This window comes from Etheostoma spectabile, unplaced genomic scaffold, assembly GCF_008692095.1.
Source record: "Etheostoma spectabile isolate EspeVRDwgs_2016 unplaced genomic scaffold, UIUC_Espe_1.0 scaffold00001037, whole genome shotgun sequence".
Taxonomy (NCBI): domain Eukaryota; kingdom Metazoa; phylum Chordata; class Actinopteri; order Perciformes; family Percidae; genus Etheostoma; species Etheostoma spectabile.
In genome coordinates this window covers 104,508-113,946 of record NW_022602679.1, presented here as the reverse complement: position 1 = coordinate 113,946, position 9,439 = coordinate 104,508, and the positions used below count along the sequence as shown (strand labels likewise).

The 9,439-nt window shown below is 46.4% G+C and overlaps 2 non-coding genes across 2 annotated transcripts; both read right to left on the bottom strand.

Annotated features, from left to right (window-relative positions):
- Positions 1 to 8,546: 8,546 nt before the first annotated feature.
- Positions 8,547 to 8,736, bottom strand: LOC116674789 (U2 spliceosomal RNA). Its single transcript, XR_004328210.1, has one exon. It is a non-coding gene; the product is annotated as a U2 spliceosomal RNA (small nuclear RNA).
- Positions 8,737 to 9,014: 278 nt separating this feature from the next.
- On the bottom strand, positions 9,015 to 9,131 carry LOC116674790 (U5 spliceosomal RNA). Its single transcript, XR_004328211.1, has one exon. It is a non-coding gene; the product is annotated as a U5 spliceosomal RNA (small nuclear RNA).
- Between the last annotated feature and the right edge of the window lie 308 nt (positions 9,132 to 9,439).

Below are 9,439 nucleotides of genomic sequence, written 5' to 3'. Positions count from 1 at the left end.
ATATCAGTATAATCTATACTGATATCTTGAAAACAAGCTGTGGGGACTGGGTACGCTCCTTTTAGTGTGGTGTATGGTTTCTGAACATTATGCTCTCCACACACCCTGCATTCCTGACAAAAATGTGTCACCATGTCCCTCAAATTGGGGTGCCACCACAGCTCAGACAGATTCAGGAGAGTCTGTTTTCTTCCTTCATGTGTTGGTCTGTGTGCCTCAGGTAGCAACATTCTGCACATCTCGGCTGATGCTGCTATCTTTCCTTGATGAGACCTCCATATCCCATCTTTGTCTTTTGTGGCGCCGCTCCGCTGCCACTGATTCCATTCATAGGCTCCTGCCTTTTCTGCATTTCTAGAATGTCTTTAGGCTCCAGTGCCATTGGTTGTGATTCTATCTCTTTCGATAGTACCATCTGTTTGGGGAGTATCCTCCCGCTCTTTTGGCTGCAGAATCTGCTGCCTCGTTTCCTGCACTTACTCTTCCTTGCCCTGCGTCATGTCCTTTGCATTTCATTATGGACACCTTTAGTGGAGCGGCAATAGCCTCCACTAGCTCCATTATCTCTTCTGATGTTTTATGGGCATTCCTGCAGAGGTGACGTATCCTCGCCTTTTCCACATGATCGCGTCCAAGTGTGCTGTTCCATGAGCATAAGCAGAGTCTGTAAAAATGTTCACTGTTCTTCCTTTGGCTAGCAGAAGGGCTGCGATCAGAGCTTTTATTTCTGCTTTCTGTGCTGACGCTGGTTGGTTTATTATTCCTGCTTCCAATGTCTGATGTGTTCCATCTGGGTGTTGTTGGACTACTGCATATGATGCTTTGTTAGTCCCATCCTTTGTTTTGTAGCAACATCCGTCTGTGTAGAGCCACATGTCAGCCGACATGTCTGGTACGTTTTCCAGATCTGACCTTATTCTGCTTTCTTGGGCTGCTTCTTCCTCGCAAACATGTGGCACTCCCTGTCTACTCATACTGTTGGCCATGTTTATTCCTTCTGATGAGTAGGTGATGTGCGGTTGGGTACAGGCAGTCTGCAGTTTTGTTCTCCTTGTGGCACTGTATGCAAATTCCTTGCTGGCCAAAAAAGCTGTGACACCATGTGTGGTGTGGATTGTTATTGGATGGCACATTACAATATGTGCTGTTTTGTCAATGGATTTTGCCAGCGCCGCTACATAGCGGGCACAGGTTGTCTGTCCTTTTTCCACTGTATCCAGCCTTGATGAGTGGTACATCAGTACATGTCTGTCTCCCCTTTTTCTGAAATAAAATGGCATTGAGAAAGCCATTGTTTTCAGAAACATCCATATGAAATGGGAGTGAGTAGTCTGGGGAGGTGAGTGTCTCTGCCCTTGCTAGGGCACTTTTGAGGTCAGAGAAGGCGGCCTCGGCCTCTGTTGTCCATAGGAGGGGGGCGGTGAGACAGCGATGACCAGCAGCAGCCACCAGTTCCCTGAGCGATGTAGTTCTGTTGGTATAGTCAGGGATATGTGAGCGGCTGTATCCTGTGAGGCCCAGAAAAGACAGCATGTCTGCAACTGTGAGGGGAAGCGGGTGATGCAGAATAGCCTGTCTATGGCTGGGAGACACCCCAAGGCCTGCTGATGAAATTTGTCTGCCCAGAAAGAGGACTTGTCTCCTAGCAACTTGTACTTTGTCCCTTTTGACCTTGTAGCCTTTTGAGGCTAGGAATGTCAGCAGTGCTATTGTCTGTTCCACACAGGTGAGGGGATCTGTAGCAGCCAGCAGAAGGTCGTCCACATACTGTATGAGGACCACAGTTGTGGGGAGTTGCAGCTGCAGAAGATGAGATTTGAGGATCCTGTTGAACAGTCCAGGTGAGTCTCTGTATCCCTGTGGCAACCTGGAATACGTGTATTGTTGACCATTGAAAGTGAATGCAAAGTACTCCTGTGAGTCTTGGTGTAGGGGCACAGAGAAGAAAGCATTGGCCAGGTCAACCACTGTGAAGTGGGTGAAGGAGGGGTTAAGTGATGTCAAAGAGACATGTGGGTCTGGGACAGGATGCACAGCTGGGACAGTAATGTCATTAATGGGTCTGAAGTCCTGCACCATGCGCCATCCTTTCCTCCAGCTTTGGGGACAGGTAAAATGGGAGTGTTCCAGGGAGAACGAGTGGGATATATGACACCAGCTTCTAAGAGTCCCTGAATGGTTGGAGCTATGCCTTGGACCTGGTCAGGGGTGAGTCTATACTGTGGTCTGTGAATGACTGTGTGGTGCTGCGGTCTGATTGTAACAGTCACAGGATGTGTTTCTAAGAGTCCAGTGTCATATGGGCCGGTGGTGAACAGATGCTGGGGAAGAGTTAGTAGGGCGGTAGCTGCGCTGGGATGGTCAGTGCAGGGGAGTCCATGTTCTCTGGGGAGTGGGAGAACTTCAGGCAATGTTTTCTCTGTTGTGTGAGGCCCTTTAAAGCACCACATGTCTTCAGCGTCAGTGTCAGCTTTTAGAAGGCCAGGTGTGGAGGTGGGGAGCCATTTAAATGTTAGTGCACGTTTTATCATAGGGCCCAGGGATCTGGCCTGCTGGCCAAATCCTACTGCGAGTGTGACATGCGGGGAAGAAGAGTCCCAGAGTGTGTACCAGTCTTCAGAGGAGTGCGTTAAGACCACAGAAGCAGCCACCCCTTCTTTACCACAATATATGCCTCTGCATAAGAGAAGTGGGTGCTGTCCTTGCATGTTTGTCTCCCAGTCATCTTGATATGGGGTGTCCAGGTCGTCAGCTACATGTAGAGTACAGTGTACTTGTGGGAGTGGGGACATGTAGGGGTGCAGTCTGTATATGGCTGGTTTCAGGATGTTGAATGCATGTTGAATGGAGGGTGTGTCAGGGCCTGTGGGAAGCAGGCGTAACCATATACATATTGGTGTAGTTCTGACACTGGGGTTGGTGTGAGGGAGAGAATGGTGACTGGGGAATCAGGAGTGGATACTGGAGGAACAGGAGTGACATGAATGCCATCCACATTCATCCATATGCACAGATTCAATTTACACATAAGATCTCTTCCTAATAAATTTACTGGGCATGCAGGGGAAAGCAAAAAAGAATGTGTGTGTGTTTGTGAGTTAAATTCGGTTAACAATGGCTGTGTGAAGTGCTGTAAGATAGGGGTCCCACTGACTCCCATAACTGACTGAGTTTGAGCTGAAGGAGGGAAGTAGGTGGAATTTAGACAGGAGAACGTTGCTCCTGTGTCTGCCAGCATTACATGTGGTTTACCTTGAATAGTGAGGGTAATGAGGGGTTCTGTGGTCAGACCAAAATGAAAATCAGTGGGAGGACACCTTCATTGTGGACCCTGTTGGTCATACCATTGCTGTTGTAGGGCCTGATTAGCGGGGGACAGTGGCCATGGCTCACCGGGGTATGGTTGGGGTGAGGGATTTCTCCCTGGCCCTCTAGGGGGCTGTGCTGGGGGCTCTTGGCATTCTCTTGCATAGTGGCCTTGCTGACCACAGTTGTAGCAAAGGAAGTAGGGCTGAGAGGTCCTTCCTCCAGGCCTGGACCTAGTCATTCCTCCTCCTCTCTGAAAACCTCGCCCTCTTCCTCTTGTGGGCCAATTTTGCTGGCTCGTGTTCGCTGGCCATGGTGGTTGTGGGGGTGGTGGCCAGGAAGCTTGTGCTCTCTGTAAGAGTGAGTGACTGCTTCCAACACTGGGGCTTCTGACTGTTGGGGGTTCTGTGAGACTGTCATTTGTTTAGCTTTGCTGGGCTTGGGCTTGTTTAATTCTTCCAGTTGTTTCTTTAACAATTGAGTTTGTAGTTTTTTAATTCATCTTCTTGTTGCTCTGCTCCTTTTTGGTGTTTTGACAGGAAATGACGCACATTCTTCGCCCATGTTGCATCGGTCATTGTTTGCAGGCCTACTACTCCTCCTAACTGTGTCTGAACTGCTGTGGGTAATCCCCCTAGTACCCATGGCGGAACAGCGCCACTGTGGCGGCGGACTGGTCCCACGGTTCCCTCATAGCACGCTGCCAAATCTCTTTTTGCTCTATCTGCATAGGCATCAAAATTTTCATCACTTAGTCTTTTTAAATCATGCCATGCTGCATGATCCCCAACTGTGGGATACATGCGGTGCAGCTCAGCCCAAATGCCAGGGGTTACTGCTGATGCAGGCACTGATGCGGGAACAGTGGGTCCAGCTCCCCCTCTGGTGAGGGCAGCACTAGCTTCATCTGCTCCCATTACTCTACCCAATACTGCTCTGAGATCTCCCAAACACAGCTGCACTCCTGCTGTAAGACTATTGAAAGCTGTGAGGAAATGCTCAGCCCCTCCTGTCAGGGAGGGGAGTTTTGCACACAGAGCATCTAAGTCACCAAAACTGTAAGGGGTGTACATCAACAGTCCTCCTCCTCCTCCTACTGGGCGGAGTGGGCATTGTAGCCCCGCCTCTGGTGTGTGGCGCGTCTGCTCTTCCTCACTGAGCTCATTCACTGTTCGACGCAGCTGCTCTTGCTGCTCTTTTATCTCTCTGAACTCTTTGTTAAGTCTTTCCCTTATTCTAGTTGATCTTCGCAGCATAACTTCGTCAGGGTCCTCGTTGGTAAATTTACCTTTAAATGTGCCTGCTACAAAAACGTCTTGAGGACTTGTGATCTAGATCTGGGCCTGCGTTTATGTCGTTTTTTAGTCCTTTCCTAGAGCTAGAGCTTCTGTCTGTTTGCTCACTTTCCCTGCTGCTGTCTGACTGTTCGCTATCTTCCTTACTTCCTGAGTCTTGTGGGTACTATGGTGAGGTGGACTGGGTCCTTTTACTGACATGTGAAAATGCTCTGGATTTTGTTGGCAAAAAGACGCTGAATATGGGGTACTAGCTTTGCTTGGGCCGGCTGGGACTGTAGCCGCTGGTTGTGGTGGAGCCGCTGCTGCTCCCCCTGACGCTGACTGTACCATTAAATTTAGATAACATTCTAAATCCTGTACGCGGCCCTCTAATGCCGGTATCAATGGGTCCTGTGGTACGTCTATTTGTAATGCATTTGGCTGTAAATGGGCAGTTACCACTGGGGCTTGGACTGTGGGTTTGATGCCGTTGGACCTGTATACGGCGGCGGTGGAGCGGAAATTCTTAGGTTCTTATGTCTGGATAAAAAGGGTTTGTTGGCGGGGGCGCCTCAGCGGGCAGCGGGGTTTCTCTGCGCTAGCGGTTTTATTCTGTTCAGCTTCTGTCTCAGTTTTTGGTGAACTTTTGTCATCTTGTTTTGTCAATCCCAATTGTTTCTGTATTGCATTTGTCATTTTCAACCCCACCCCATATTTCTCTTCTGCGCTTCATACTCCTTCTGCTTTGGTTTAGTCAATTTAAACCATTTTCTTTTCTTTCCTCCTCTGCCTGCCTTTCCGCATACTCCAACTTACTTTTTTCATACTTCACTATTTCATTCACTTTCTCCGGGGACGGGCCCCTTCTCCCTCAATCCATCCTCCTCTCTCCCATTCTTTCACAATCTCTTTTGCTACTTTCTCCTCTCCTTTATTGCCATACTTTTTCACTGCCCCTACTAACACTTTACCATAAGGGGTCGTCATTTTACAACAAATAAGCAGTGAGAAAAAATCCAACAAGCCAAACCACAACAAAAATCACACATGCAACAACAAACAACTTTTTCATTAAGACTCCATCTAGAGCCTTTTTATGTACATCTCTATAATCTTTACAACTTAAAAAGTGACCTCTCACTCCTTTGCACAAATACACTCGCGGTGGACTCGTAATATTACAATGACAATCTGTTAACTGCAATTCTTTTCAGGTTGTTCACACAGAACCAAGGGTGGCAATTCACAATCACTCATCTGAACTATCTGTCCTTAGCAGTCTCCTACCTCGTCAACCATCTGGACGTATTTTCCTCTGACTATTTGTCCCTTTTCCTCTCCTACCGCCACCCGTATTATTCAACAATTCTCTCACAACTCTCTAGTTGTTTTTCTCTGTTTAATCACATCACATGCCCCAACATTTCATCTGTTTGTATCCCTTTAATTACAGCACATTCAATCAATACTTTTCGCTTAAAACAACACTTACGACAGTTGAAATGTGATCACATCAATTTAGTTTTCAGCCAATAACAGAATTTTGATTTTAAACAGGCTTCTGCTTACCTTTTTTGTTGAGAGCTCTCAGTGATCACACCAACGAATCGCAGTATCGCCGCTCAGTCCCCTTCACGGGCTGCGGGATGTCAGTCCGGTGGCTGAGCTGAACCGGACCGTGGACACAATGCCAAGGTCCAGTTGGATTCTCCTGTCCAATTACGTTATCACGTACGGGGTCACCAAATTTGTTGGAGAAATCCTTCTATAAACTGACAACTGACTCCATGATGAATTAACACAGCGTTTATTCTTGTGGTCAACAGATGAAATGCGTTTCCGGGCAGTTAAACGTGCACGGACCAGATGGAAACTTGTCTAGTACAGAGGTTCCCAAAAAGGCACTTAAACAATAGCGTGCTCAGGGTTATATTGGTTCCCCTTGTGGGGCCTGATTGGTCAGCTATACTGTTGCTGGGGTACAATCCCTGCTCTGCCTCTTCCTTCTTGCCTGTCTATTATTTTCAGTTATCATTTACTTCACAAGACAGCTATGTTCACTCCCTTCTTAGTTTGTACGTCCTGTTCTCTGAGTTATCAGACCGTCCTCGAACTTCAGTGTCCTTGGCCTCACCATCTCCTCTTCTCGTGCTCACTGTAGCTTATCTGACTAAGATAGCCCTCCTGTTCTCTCCCTCCTAGCCGTACCCCAGCTGCAAAGCATAATGTATATATGTCACACACACACACTCTTATTTAGTCTTTGGTTAATTCAGCATATACTTTAAGCCAGCTTTTACGTGGCCGTTCCTGAGTGCCCTGTTCATCACCACCTCAGTCATTGTATTATTTTCCCACACAATCAAAAGTGCAAATCTTGCTACACTTTTGTATGGCTTTATCTTGTCAAGTATTATAACAACGTTTTGATACCAGGAACCCAACGAGGTTCACAGATCATTCAGTTTTTAGGACAATTTCTGGCGGTAAAATCTGCCAGCCATGTCTCTTCAGGTCCGTTGACAGTTTGGGCAACGGGCAGCTTCACGTGCATCGTTAATTGTTTTTCCAGAAGACAGAAGATGGGTGCACCGTTCCCGGTGACGCTGCAATACCGGGTCGATGCGTGGGGTTTAGATTTGTGCATATACACATCAACTTTCTTTTACATTACTGCATATACACATCAACTTTCTTTTTGATTCATCATCACCATTCATTATGTCATCATCACTATTCATTATGTCATCATCACAATTCATTATGACATCAACTTTCTTTTATATTACTGCATATACACTAGGGGTGATCCGAGTGTCCGGCTGAAACGAGTACCCGGTACGGATAAAGCACTTTTGCCGAGTACAAGTATTATCCGAGTAATATGAGTCAATATCCGTGCTAGGATTGAATAAAACTCCTCAACTGGCCGCGCAGCGTTCTGTGATAATCACAGCGCCCCCCCCCCGCCTACAAACCCGCTCGGATCAATCACACACACACAGAACATGGAGAAATGCGCTCTCTCTCGCTCTCTCTCTCGCTCTCTCCTGCTCCGTCAGTCAATTCGGTCTGCGGATCTGTTCCGTTAACGTTTAGGGTTTCTTCAGCTTCAGGTTTGTTTTTAACTTCGGTTTGTAGTCCTTACATAGTAACCAGTAGATTTCTGGTGAACGTGGGGTTTGCAGTCCTTACATAGTAACCAGTAGATTTCTGGTGAACGTGGGGTTTGTAGTCCTTACATAGTAACCAGTAGATTTCTGGTGAACGTGGGGTTTGTAGTCCTTACATAGTAACCAGTAGATTTCTGGTGAACGTGGGGTTTGCAGTCCTTACATAGTAACCAGTAGATTTCTGGTGAACGTGGGGTTTGTAGTCCTTACATAGTAACCAGTAGATTTCTGGTGAACGTGGGTTTCAGACATGCTGCTTGTTTAAATGCGACTCCAGTTGCGTCTCTGCCATCGGAGATTTTTTTTTTTTTACTGTCAGCTGCCCCCCCCCGCCCCCTCTCTCTCTGTGTCTCTCTCTTACTCACACACACACACACACTCACACACACACACACACACACACACACACACACACACATATACCTGGTGTGGAAATAAAAAAAATAAAAAAGAACCAAAAAAAAAAAAAATCACACTGATCATAAAAAAATAAAAAGTTAAAAAAAGAAAGTTATATTGAATATGAAAACTCTTTTTCATTACATTTTACTTCATAATTGCAACAGCATGTGTTGTATTAATTGTTGCAAAACGTTCTGTATATAGTTTGTTTGTTACCATGACAACACCATTGATCTGAAGCTCGATGCTGTCATGTAAATAGTTTTCAAATCAGCAATAAATATAACAATTTTTGATCAACTCATATCAATTGCTCTTCAGGTCCATTGACAGTTTTGGCAACGGGCAGCTCAACGTGCATCGTTAATTGTTTTTCCACAAGACAGAAGATGGGTGCACCGTTCCCAGCGATGCTGCAATACCGGGTCGATGCGTGGAGTGAACGGAGCAAGCCCTTTTTCAACTCCCATTGCTAAAAATCCATTTAATATGTTGTCCCCTGATAGAGGACATATCAGATATTAAACTGATAAGAACAGATACTACACTTGATCTTAGCCAAAAGGCCGAGAAGCGATGACCATCACCTCTATGCTGTCAGATGCGACCTCCCCGGACGGTTCTCAGTTGTCACGGTCCAGTAATTTTAAATGGACATAACAGCTGCTGCTTAGCACCCCCGTCCAAGCGCTTCATGGGGAAGCACAAAAAGTTTTAGTTAAAGACGGCAATTTTGGTTTTCCCAATTGGTCAAGCTCCTGCCAACGTGCAATATTCCCATGCTGTCACATTTTGGCTACGTTTAAGAATCTGAGTTTCCTTTTGGAGAGCATATTTGTTTTTCACAAGTACAAAAGGCTTAGCCAAACAGCAAAGCCCACCAAAAATAATTTCAACTCATAGGCGTTCCTCTCCACGGAAGTCTTTAGTAAAAGGCGAAAGACTTGTGCGTTATGAAGAGAAACCAGAGTAAGTGCAGCCCACTCTCGAGAGCAGCCGAAATGCCCAGTCTTCCCAGTCCCAACCCTTGCGGTGATTCTCACTTGGTGTGCCGCTTTCCAAATCCAAGGCCTGGCCTATTGCCACACTGTCACAGGGCCAATATTTTGTCCTTGCTGTTTTTCCGCCAATAACTAGTGCAAATCTTGCTACACTTTTGTATGGCTTTATCTTGCCAAGTATTATAACAACGTTTTGATACCAGGAACCCAACGAGGTTTCACAGATCATTCAGTTTTTTGCGACAACGTCTGGCGGTAACATCTGCCAGCCATGTCTCTT